The 13,920-nt window shown below is 29.1% G+C and overlaps 1 protein-coding gene across 1 annotated transcript in view; it reads left to right on the forward strand.

Annotated features, from left to right (window-relative positions):
• The window catches only part of LOC125066050, a 36,729-nt gene that overhangs the window by 6,476 nt on the left and 16,333 nt on the right, over positions 1-13,920 (forward strand). The window lies entirely within an intron of this gene.

Genomic DNA, 13,920 nt, shown 5'->3' on the forward strand with positions numbered 1-13,920 from the left:
TTATATTCCGTTATTAATAAATGAAGCAGTTCATATTTTTCGAAATTGAAAAAAATATATACCATTAAAACAGACCAACATTTTCAAGTTATTTGAAAAACAGATACATATATAATTATATAATAATATATAATATAATAATATAAATACGTTGTTGGATTTCGTTGCAGCTGATTCACATTTAAGGCTTGCCACCAACTTCAGCAGTTTTCCAGTACTATTTCTTAAATGATCAGTTGATCTTGATTCTATGAACATGGGATAACATAGGAATCTATCCGTAATACAGTTTGAATCATCAAAATTGGTTCAGCTTTTTACGATCAATAGATCAACATACATAAATGAAAAAACTTATAAAGCATAAAAACGCCTATTTTATCACGTTACACAAAATTATATAATCCATAGCCTATTCCAATGGACGTAGGAAAAAGAAAAGATAACCAAACCTTAGATTTACGTATTTCATGCGATTTGATAATAACTCAGTTATGTTGTGTTAAGAGTTTATGATTAATTTATCTTTATTTATAAGACTACACTATTGCACTGTAATTTTACTTCCAAAATTCCGATAACAGTTACATCGACGTTCAAAACGCCATTTTTCGCAAATCCGTAGTGAATATCATAGATTAATCAAGCTCTCGACCAATAATATCGCGTCAATTTGCTGTCAAATGTTGTTTATTTAGCTTTTTTCCTGTTATGATTGGAATAGCGTATACAGTATTACAATATGGTGTAATAATGGTCGGAGCGCTCTGACTATATTAATATATATTGATCGAATATTAGACAGATTTTGATGAACAATAAGTAGAGCTATTACTCACTAATATAATCTGTATACAATATAATAATCAATAAAATAACATAATACTAATTTTACGTAGATAATATTTAAAATAAAACTTTTCATTACTTTTCAAAAAATACCTTCAAAGAAAACTGCCGTGATTCCCCAGTGGTTAGAAGACGTGAATCTTAACCGATGAATTTTAGTTCAAACACGGACAAGGACCACTAAATTTTTTTTATATTATATTTCATCTCATACTGCAAAACTATGTGACGGATGAAAATCTGCCACGTGTGACCCATTTTGGATCAAATTGGAGCTAGCTCCAAAAACATCTCAAAGAGAAGAAAAACAAGACTAATTATAAATAATTTTGTACCCTTTTCTCTTATAATATGCCTGCATAAAGATGAAACATGATATAATTTATGTATATATCTTTTAAGTTTAATTATTTTAAACTCACTATTGATACAACAACAATATTTATAATATATCAGTCCGGTTTTGTATACATTCTTCATGGGAAAGATTACATTGTCATGAAATTCAGCAATTTAACATAAAATATAGATGATTAAAATATGCAATACTTTTTAAAAACAGGAAATGAAATACAAAACACGAACACTTTTCAGTAATTGTGAGCAAGCTTTCCAAAAAAAAGAACTATTGTAACAGAAAAAATATTCCGTTCTTAATGGTTTTATATCTTGTATTATTATAATCAATTTGATTATTATTACTCATTGCATTTAATATAATATAACACCTGAGTAATCATTTCTATTTTAAATCAATTTACATTATATAAAACAAAAGCGTAAATAGGTTCCCAAGTGGCAGAGAGCAATTTGTTCTTGTGAAAACCTAATGAAAGGAAATTGAGAGGCGAACAATGGTGGAAAGCGCATACAATATTTAAGGCCTAATAAATATAAAACATCGCCACAACAAAAGCAACTTTTGCAGTTTTCCGAAAATAAAACAAGCAAGTTAAGGTGCACGAGATTAAATAATATCAAAAGTTTCGATTAAATTAAATAAGTGTAAAAACGAATTGTATAGAACTAAAACTACATTTCTATTTCTACGGAATTCATATAACTTTAAAGGCACTGACAGTGAATGTTATTATTGGCCAAGCTCCTAAGTATTAAGAAAAGCAATGGTCTTAACGCATCGTTTCGAAGCTTTATTTCCTTTATACATTAAGCTAATAAAGTACGATAAAGATTTTATGGATCACTCTCTGTAGGTACAATATATACGTTTTATTTGTTACTAATCCACCAATCCCTGGTGAAAAAGCGTAATAGGAAAAGCTCCAAAGAGGCTCTTATCCAACAACGACACGCTGGTTGCTGTTGTTGATACTATAGATACGCCTTGATAAGAAGTTTTAATTTTTAATTAATTGTTATCTAAATATTTAAAACCTTACCTAACCTTATACAATGTCAATGTGTTATGACATAATTTGAAATAATCAAAAACATTGAAATATCTTAATCTAAGCATGTAATTAATGATGATTTATTTATTTTATTGTGAACTAGCGACCCATTTCCAGGCCTCATTATAAATAATTCAAAGCATCGTAATATACTTATATTGAATATGATCTAGCTATGCTGTTTTACATTTTTTCTTATTTAAATAAAATAAACGTACGCAACAGTTTACGGTTGAGATATGTTCAAAGCATAATTATGAAATAAAAAAACTAAAGATACACTTAGGAAATATTGTGATATATTTCTATAAAATTTATTTTATTAAGTTTGATATCAAGATTGTTATTGTACCAAAATATATAATAGGCGTGTTTAAAAATAATAATTTGTACTGAGTTTGTGGCCGTTGTGTCGAAATTCATAACCTAAATCTCTCCTGTATGATGAAAAAGCAACTTAATAAATTTTCTAAATGATTCGCTCATGCGGATGACCTTATTAGCTATGGTAAAATAACTATAAGACCTATCGAAAAAGGACGGCATCTTTCGTGGTTGCGCTACGTTCAATTCATAGTTAGACTTTGCTCATGTCTGGTACTAAGATTGATGCTTAAAATGCATCTGAAAAAAGAAATCGAAGAAACAAGACGTCTTTGGACATTTCAGAAGCAGATAATTTGAATACTTTGTGAGAAAATATCAATGAACCAATTAAATTATATACATTTACATACATGAATTGAAAGAAGTCAAATAAGTGATCAATAATTCTGCTTAAATTTATTCGTGGGTAGGAACAAGATGCAAAAGAGGTCATGAGCTACCAAATTAATTTTGTATTGATTTAAGCTTTGCTTACTATCGTTGTGTTCGAGTATATTAAACGAAACGTTCGCTTGCTCTCCAACCTGGTTTTAAGAGATCTAAGCAATTCGATGCTAACCATTTGATCTATGTTTAAAATAATAATTAGTTTCCCACTGAAAATAGTAGAAAATTATGACAGTGACATACTCTTTTTAGTAGTAGTGTCTTGTTTTTTTTACCGCTTTTTCTTTTGCACATTGAGATTTTTCTGTTGTCTCTATTTCACGTAAAGTTAAATGACAATTAATTAATTAAATATTATAAAGACTATCACGAAAAAGAAAATATAAAGAAAAAAGTAAATGATATATCATTTCCTAATTTTCGAAAGATTAACTAATAAACTTGACCAATAATTATATTCTACTATAAATAATAATTATTACTATTTTGAATTAATAATTATTCTTGTTTAATTATAATTGCCAGGGTCTAATACACTCGGCTTTTGGTCTTTTGCTTCTTGCTCAAACCTTTGGCAAACGAAAAATGTAGAGGGAATATATAAATCAAGAAAATAAAGTACAATATCATTTTATGTAACTGATATTTAAAAAGATAATATTACAAAAGAATATTATTTTTATATATTCAATTCAGAAAGTTAGGTATTTATTTTAGCGTTTTTAAATGCGATTCTGTAAGAATTCGCTCGACTTACAAAGCCATTTTTATATGTGTATCCTATAAATTTTATAATTATTATAAGCAATGTCACAATCACGTTCTGATATTTTACATTCGTGTGCTTCGGTGAAATTCGAGTTTCTTGCTACAGAATAGCGATACCTAGCGATAATTTTGTGCTACAATAGGCCAGATCGAAACTAAAATAGAATTAACAATTACAGATCGTTAAAAAATCGTTAATTATATTTTAGTCGACAACATATATCCACAAAATTCGTATAATCGAGATATTTCGATAGTAATTCCATAAAATTCAATGACATGATAGTTCAACGGGCGGCCATTTTGACGTTTACGGGTGCGTTTAGAAAGACTGTTCCAAACATAATTTCAAAAAAGAGAATAGTAAAGAATAAAATCTATTTGTTTATTTTTATTTATTTTACCCAAGAGAAGCCAGGTTTTCATGTAGTATATAAGCGAAAATGCCTACTATGCAACTGACACAGCTGGTAGCATCGGATGGTGTTACCGGAAGTTGGTCTTTGAGTCAACACACTCACTGAAAAGTTATACCGCCGTCAACATCAATACTTTTTATTACTATGTTGTGGTCATCGTTCAGATGACTTATATAGTGTTGTGTTATGAATTATAGTAACAAAGGATCTTAGAATTAGTTTATATTACGTACAATGCCGGGAACGTAACCACTTACCATCAACATTCAAGTTTCAAGTTACAAAACGATAATTTAATACTCTATAACTTTCAATAAAAAATATATGAAATAGTTAAAAGTCAACGTCAAAACTCTTTATTCAATATAGAAGCATTACACTTACTTATCGGAAAAAATCACCTAAGACCCGAGAAGACCTGGTGATTTATTACATAAGGACGTTAATAGATAAAAATTTCTATGAGTGGTATGAGCAACCGTTTTATTGTTTATTATTGCGAGTAATTTATATTTCTTTTTACCTGATTGTATTATATCGTGTATTATATATATTATAATATAATTATAATATAAATTTATTTTACATTTTCCGTATTTACTATGACATTTAAAAACATGTGATAATTTTGATACGATTGACCAATATAAAATAAAAGTATTTTATAAAATATTTTAATTTCTTTTTTTTAATTTTCACACGGCACAACTTCTGAATATAAAAGTATAATTCCAGTCATTTATATATTGTAAAATGTTTTTAACAAAAAAGTCAGTCTCTCAGACATATAGTTGGAATAGTTCGCTTCACTTCGAAATAAAAATTGTTCCAGAAAATCATAAAACAAAAAACCTATACAAAATCCGTTGAGTACTTTTTCAGGTCAAGAGTAGACTGTCATTAGTATTGAAAAGATACTTTATTGAACGACAACAAAAACTGTATTATGTAAAATCAGAAATGGACAAGTTTAATACATTTACAGCGTATCTGAAATAGAAACTTTTTACTCAGATTTATTTTCCTGTTTTATGTTAGAGTAAGAAACTATTTGTTCTATAACTATTGTTTATTTATCTCTTGGGATTGTGAATATGTCGTCTATAAATTGGAGTCAACGGTTATGAGGTAGCGAGTGCGTGACATCTATTGTTCATTTTCACTCTTGGATGTTCATCATACCGTCGCGATTCTATATCTTATTCTTAAGTTTTATTAGTTCTTTTTTTGCAAAACAAAAGCGGTTCATCACACAATCGCCTTCAATGTAGACTCCATTATGCTAATGTTGATTAACGACGACGCTCTAATGTTATTTGTCGTCGCTATAACGATGTCTGGTTGAATGGAAATCACGATCGAGGGTCTGATTTATGCTCAGAATCTTTTAACGTGATTCGTAAAAGGTATAATGTTATTGTAATTTAATTTTTATTTCTTTCTCTCTTACTCTTCCTGAGCAAATGATCTTTTTAAGAATAGAATTTCTTGGAACCTATCTACAATGAATGTATATTTAAACACACGTTTTTTAAGCCTTTCTATAAACATTTCTTTTTTATTTCAATCAGTAATTATGTATACAGACCTTATAAAGATAATATTCTTTTAAATTATAGTATACCTACTATAATTTCAATATATTATCAACATAAATCTTGCCTGTAAGAGAACTTCCTAAAAGTATATACAATTATACATCTATGAATTTAGTCATCAAAACAATTCGAATGATAGCTATTGTTAGTTGGCGAGGAGTTGTATATCCTGCTGATTCCACATGATACTGCAGCGTCAGGTCAGGGTTATCTTGTTATTGCAATATAATAAGTCACCGGAATATAACATTTGAATCATTTAGATCATTTGTAGTTTCTCAGGAAGCTGATATTCAGCTGATCATTTTAAACACTTTGACGGTTTTTTTCTTGATTATGGCTAAGAATATTCTCGATAAATTCACATTTTAAACAAAAAAAATTAAAATCAAACTTGATTTATCCTTTTAGGAGCTACGATACCATATAACGACACGTTCAACTTGCTTTGAGGATAAAAAATAAATGATATTTTATGTTATCAACATAAATCTTGCCTGTAAGAGAGACTTACTTCAATATTTCTCTCGTAATGTTTAGAAAAACAGACAAAAATTACTAGTAATTGTATTTGCTTAATTTGAATATTAAACGATACATAAATGTTCAAACATTGATTAACTTTGCCGATTTTCCCTACGTCACAACAGGAATCTACCAAGTTATAATATATGTAAACATGACCCTCGTCATTAATCCTTGGCTCTGCTATACTTCAACGACTTACATACATTCTACGAATGCCATCTCACATAGATAGTTTAACTGTTCAGCAACGATCATTAAATATGGACCACCTGTTATGCTTTGTTTTCCAAGCATTATTTTCATTAGACATGTGCTTACAAATGGTATAAAAAAATTTTTTACGGGTGAATATTTTCAAAGTTGAAATAAATTTATACAAAGTTAAAGTGCGTATAATAAAATTTGCATTTCAATAATTTCATCATAGTTCTACAAAGCATTCTGAATTAGCTAATATTTCAAAATCACTGGTTAATTACTATTCAATTATGTTAATAAATTGGATTTCAAATACGAACCAAAATTTAAATTTGTGTTGAAATGATGGCTTGATAAATAATGAACTAACTCATGTCACGAATGCTGATATTATTATTATTATTATTTTCTTGGTCACATAGGCTTTCTTTTCTTATGTATTAGATAGCCATATTTTAAGTATTGGCATTGTTTGGTAAAGAAAAAAAAGTCAAAAATCAGAAATAAAAAAATATTAAATCGGAGGTGAGCGTATCGCTGCCATTTCTAACTCAAGGTCGCTAATGAGAATTTCTTAAAAAAATGAATTAAATGTTTTTTTTTAACCTGAGTCGAGTTTTGATCACAGAACCATAGGACCTGTAGCCTAATAGCCTACCACTTAAGTAATTTTATTTGTGTAATTACAAATACACAAATTTGTAATTACTAGGGTGAATAATGTTTATGCATTCAAATCTAATCCCTATTCCACTTAGTAATATTCTATACCAATATACAATTGTGGTCGTTAATCAATTAGGGAAGACCACATTCAGTATATATATAATTGACCTAACCAAATGTATCGTCTAACAAATGTATTATGTATTCTTAAGCCGAATACCAATACAACATTGCTTGCATTAATAAATTACAATAGATTTTTTAGTTTAATAAATAAATAACAAAAGCACATCAAAAACCGTGAATTCAAATATTTGCCTTTACTTAAAAATAACATTACATAATCAGTTAGCTTTGCTTTCGGTTTTCTCGATATTTACATCGAAACATCCTTGCTAACACCGATTCAAATAATATTCTTTATGATTATAATTTATAATGTATTCAATAACATACACAGATCAAATAACAAATGGACCTACTTCTTTTTTTTAAGTGGCAACACTATAGCTTGATGATCATATATCTATATATATTATTTATAAATCATTAGGTGATTCATCCAAAGCTTATAGATCTCAACTACTAATGCACAACCTAAAGCTATCTCATTTGTTTAATCCCTGAAACGTATTTCATCGTAATTTAAATATAATGAGCAATAAATTCCAGATGAACTTGGAAGTCCCATTTAATAAGCATTGCATTAACGTAAATGAATTTTTAAATATGTGGACGATTGAAAATATGACATGGTACAAAAACAATCTCACCACCATGAAACATCAGAATCTATGAAAATTAAAATAATTATAATTATAGAAGAATAAATACGAAGATATAATCATATCATTATTATTATTTTTGTTATTATAATAATATTTATCTAAGAAGTCATGGCAGACGAGTCTGGCTTACCCCTACGGCACGACATTGAGTTTTGTAAATACGGTTTTACTAAAATAAACAAAAAGAGAAAGTAATACTATAAAGACTTTAAGCAGCCTTTATTGATGTTATAAATACAAAAGTTACATTGTTTGACTGTGCGTTACGCTTTCATGGATAAACCACTAAACATGACTATAAATAGTTTTAAGAGATTCTGCCCATTAAATAAATAGCAGAAATAAGGGATGAAAATAGGGCCACATGCTGTGTTGTCGTAGTTTGTTAAGTTAGAAATGTGAACGGTACAAATAACTAACAGTGATTTCAAGTTTTTTAGATTAAGGACCAATGGGCGTAAAATAGGAGATGAAACTAAATAAATAAAGTTTGTGTAGATTTATTTATTTTGCTAGAAGCCTAAAATATGCTTCAAACTTTTTTCTCAAAAGGACAGGATGAATTAGCTCAGCCGTGGATTATTTACAATATGACAAAACGAATGTCGTAAACACAAAATATACTTTATTCAAGTAGGCTTTCACAAACACTTTTTAATCGTCTTTTTACAGAATTGTACCGAGAAGAACTGGCAAGAAAATTAGTAATTCTTTTAAAAAAAATTAAATACTTAGTTATGCCAGTTAAATTTATTTATGTATAATATATCCAGCCTACTCTGCCTACCACATTCATGTATAATATATTCTGCCAACTAGTATTAGCTCCACGCTTTTTTATCATCTATATAATCTTGTGTTTAATAGGAAGTCATATTTATTAATTTTTTTTTTGAAACGATTCGATTTTATGCACTGCCAATGTTAAAAATATCTGCGCAATTTTATTATAGAAACGAATACCTTGCCCAAAAAAGGATTTATTGATTATGCGGAGTCGGAAACTTGGCGTTATAAGCTTATCCTTATTCGTGTTCATACAATGAATATCACTGATACTATCAAAGTGATCAATGATACTGTGAATATACATAATATTGTTGTAAATATATTGTGGAAAAGTTGGAATACTTACTGTTGCGTAAGTATTTCAACTTTGTCAAAAATATCCCGAAGGGAATTTCTAGCTCCAAGATTATAAAAAGACCGGACTACTCTGTTTTGTAAAATAAAAACAGATTAAATATCTACAGCGTTACTTCAAAGTAATATGCCATATGAAATAATACTATGAAAATAACCATAAACAAAACTAAATGAGCGGTATCAATATCAGTTAGTTTAGTTTAGTTTAGTTGTCTAAGTTTTCCAACCGCGTATGCTGCGGTCTTCCTTTTAATAAAACCTATCTATATATAAATTATATTTTCAGCCAGGTTTTAAAGAAAAAAGATATATGATTTAATAATATTGTTTTAAATATTTTATATGTATATGGACCTTATAGCAGAAGTGCAAAAAGATATTGCAATCTACTTTTGCTACCACTTTTTGAAGAAATACTGTTTCCTTGCTATCTTTTGTGCAATATACGTATAGGAGTATATAGAAGAATATACACGTAATTTAATAAAATTTTATTTTTATTAAACTAATGTTTAATTTAAATTTTTGACTCAAATTGCCGTACATGAACACTAATATCTTGACTCGGCAAAAGGCATACAAGTCGAGGCCTTGTGGAAGACCTTTTGCCGAGTCTATAAAAATTTATGTTTCTACAAGAGGAGCAAAAGAAGCACTCTTTTCAGAGTGAAAAGTTACCAAAGAAAGTTTCAACGGGCAATGTAATGTAAAGAGTTTACGAGTTAACCGCCATAAAAGTTATAGAAAATAAGACCACTATTAGAGAGGTAGCTAACACGTTTTGTTTGTGTCATGCTTCATTTGATAAATAAAATATAGAAGAACAATGAAATCTCATCCGCTGACTATGTAGAACATAGAATGGTATTTACAGAGAAAGCGGAAGAGAAGTTATATTCATACTTATTGACATTTGCAAACATTTATTTTGGAGAGCAGCCAGTAGAAGACAAAATGTTGGCATATCAATGTGCTGTTAAAATTGACGCAAAATATACTCCCTCATGGCATGAAAATAATATAGCAGGACCCGGTTAGTTCAAAAGTTTTACGAAGTGGAATCGAAGACTTGCATGCAGAAGCATTATTTTTGTGTCGACCTTTGTAATTTAGCACGACTAACTTTTTTAAAGAGTTGCTCCATTCATATCAATGTTCGCTATAGTGAACTTACAATGTAAATGAAAACGGCAAATATCAAAAAAAAATATCGTAGATGTGGGTAAGTTCAGTCATGACGCTAGCTTCCGCGATTAATGCATAAAGGCAATCTCTTTCCGCTCATGTTTGTTTTTCTTAGACTGAGATATTTGCCAGATGAAGTTGTACGCTTGTTTAATTTATAGTTCTCTTCCGACAGTGAAACTGTCGACGTCTCCAACCATGGAACTTAAAAAAGCCTAGTTTTACTACAAGCCAACCACAACTAGGTTGTAAATGTTGGAGTAGTTACCAAAGCTAAGAAAAACAACAATGTCTTAATGTCTTTTCTACCTTCTCTTGTCTTACAATTTACAATCGTTAGACGTGGTACCGTCGATGCATACGATTCCTTAAAAAATACTTAGGCTGAATACGGGTCGCTTGCTTACAATGAGGTTGCTTGCTTGACATAAAGTATAATGATGTCGCAATACCATTTTTTCATTCCATAATTTTTAAAGATGCGCTACCTTCAGCATTAAATCAGGATCTGAAACAAATTAAATTGATAAAACCTTTGGAAAACCTCTAGAAAAGCTAAAAGGGTAAATACACACCCATGCAAATGTACTTCAGGGAACACGTTCATATATATACTTCTTATAAGAAATTCGGTTAGAGACTAACTAAGATCAATATGAATTTTAAAAAAAGGCACTAAATTGTTTACTTGTTTGTTGTTTGAATCTGAGACTGATAGTCAAAATCTGAAAATTAAATAAAATCCGTGAAATAGATATGTAAGCAAAGAATTACATCATCTACCTAAGTTATAACAGGATACTAAACTATAAAATAAGATTAATGAGCTCATTAAATTAAATTACGAGTACTTACCACGAGTCTTGATTTGACCTGCAAACTGTTTTCGCTAAACAAATCATTGACTTAAATAAATTAATAATTTTCTTTTAACTTTGTCGGTATCATTTCTAAATATAATATGCATTTTTTTTTTAAATATGCTTTACATTGCATTTATCATTTCTTTTTGCATTGACTACATTACATTTACTTGAGTACATATCAAGAGAAATCGGAGGTGGCAACAATTTATTACAGAAGAATTAAAATTTTGTTTATTTAGCTCAGCCTGCATGTATCTGATTAAAATCTTCTACATGTGTATCTATCATACCTTACTCTATTAGTGTGGTGGAGTAATCTCTAAGCTTTCTTTTTAAAAAGCCTTTGCCCAACAATGGGACATCTACAGGCAGGTGGGTGACCGACTTGGTTTCACTGTCTCAATAAAAAATACTATACCTATGAGTAAAATTATCCAGGGATCCAATTATTAAGTTTCCCTTACTCGACAAAGCGATAAATTATAAAATTATTAACTTCTGTAAATGGCTTTAGGTTAAATGATTCCTTTGATTCTTTTATCCTTTGATTTAATCCTATACATAGAAATACATTTTTTTTTTGAAAGGTAATGCGTTTAATGCAGCGATTTATACTTATATTTAAAATTCAAAAGTAACTCTACATCGCTGTCTGTTGCTCTCTCACGGCCAAACCACTGACTGAATTTTATAAAATTTGGTATGAAACAAGCTTGAACTCGAATGAAGGATATAGGATACTTTTTATGCCTAACACACTTGATATTTTAAATATTTTTAATATTGTTTACTTATTGTTTAAGATTAAATAAAAAAATCGAATTAATTTTCTATTAATCTTCCAATTAAGTAAAACTATACTAAAAATTGTAATATATGGATAAAAAAGTACGAATCAATTATAAAAAAATGTATTTAATTCACTCGTATTTATTATAACAAAACAAAAAAATTACTTTAGTTTTTAAGCTACATTATATTAAAAATAAAAAATACCGGTATTCGTCAAATTAAAAAAGCCATTGACTTAAAGTCATGTTTATACACCACATTACTACGTCTAAGCATGAACAATCTTTTAGCTGTAATCTCTCCATCAAATGTATGTTTTACATCTCGATGCTTTGCCTTCAGTCTCTTTGAATCAAGGTTTCAATCCGATGAGAACTTCAAACTGCAATACCATTACGTTGATGTAAGACACAAATTAATGAAAGGCTTAAATTAATTACTTTATTTATTTCTCGCAATAACATAGTCGCTAAAATATCTATTTATAATTATTTAACACAAATGATACACAAAATAAAATAAAATGAATATAATTGTTTTAGCAATGAATGACAGGTTGAATGAATATAGGAAGAGAAATCACTTGACACGATATAGAATGATATAGATTTCAATCTATACTAATATAGATTAAAACAGCCTAAAACGACTCTATCTTACATCTTATGACCTAATATATGAATGAGGTGACGTTTTTTTAGCTGAAAAATCATCGTCGTAAATAAAAATTATAGCAGATGCCGCGCGTTTTGGAAAATGTTTTAGTACGTAATATTATTATATAAGTAGCTGCACTTTGCAGTTTCACCCGCTTTAAATTTAGAATTTTGACGTGACAAGCGTGAAGTTCATGTTCTTGTACATAATATACCCATTTGAATGTCAAGTCCTTAGTAAAATATTAGGTTTAACGTGTTAACGTGTTGCGTAACTTTGATTTGGAATATAATAGTTATAATATTTGGCGAGAAAAGTCAACAGATGTACCATTAAATCGGAAGCGACAGTTTCCTTAACAAAATGAAATGTATAATGTTCCAAGTGATAATGAAGTGATAGTGACAAGAAACAGTTATGGGATGGGTGATAATAGCAGTAAAGACTGTCCATACTCTGTCCGTCTGTTTTTTCGACTATCTGTATCTTTAAACTTTATTTTGCGAAGCATCCCATTTATATTTTCTACTTTTGTTACATAATAATGTAAAGTTATAATTTTCGGTGAAAGTCAGTCATTCAAAAATGACAATTTTTTTAGGATTTTCGCTCCATAAAAATTGCTTTTATTTCTTGTTTTATGATGTTTAAGGGGACTTCAAGAACTTCTTGTTGTGATTTTTATTAAAATATACATAGGTATTTGGAAAAAAAACAAGGATGTGGTATTACATTCATAAATTTAAACATATTGATATGTTTTCGTCGCTCAAACATACGTTTAAACCAGTATGTGTAGAGTAACCGGTAAAGTACTCGGTTTGGCGTAAATTCAACTGAGTGTAGCTCGATTACTCGGTATAATTGTGCTCTATACATCATTAATTCACACTAGTAATGCTTAGACATGAGCTCTATTTGTTAATAGTTTAACAATAATTGTTAAAAGCAATAGGTGGTGGTTGTGCTATAAGTGCTTCCCTCTACTATTTAAAGTAAAGGCTTCACTGGTTATTGTTTATTGGAGACATATAAAATATATGGGATACTCATATAAAATATAATATGAAGCAAATTTAGCATAGTTAATAAAAATAATAATCATGTTTTTATATAATTATAAGTTTTGACATTTATTGGTTTAAGATAACACGCGCCTCTAACACATCCACTGAAACGTAATGAATATACATAATTATTGTTTGTGTGCTAAGTGCGAGTGGGTTAACTGTGTTTCACGATACAATGATTACATCGGAGATATGGCTCCAAGT

This window comes from Vanessa atalanta, chromosome 8 (assembly GCF_905147765.1).
Source record: "Vanessa atalanta chromosome 8, ilVanAtal1.2, whole genome shotgun sequence".
NCBI classification, from domain to species: Eukaryota; Metazoa; Arthropoda; class Insecta; order Lepidoptera; family Nymphalidae; genus Vanessa; species Vanessa atalanta.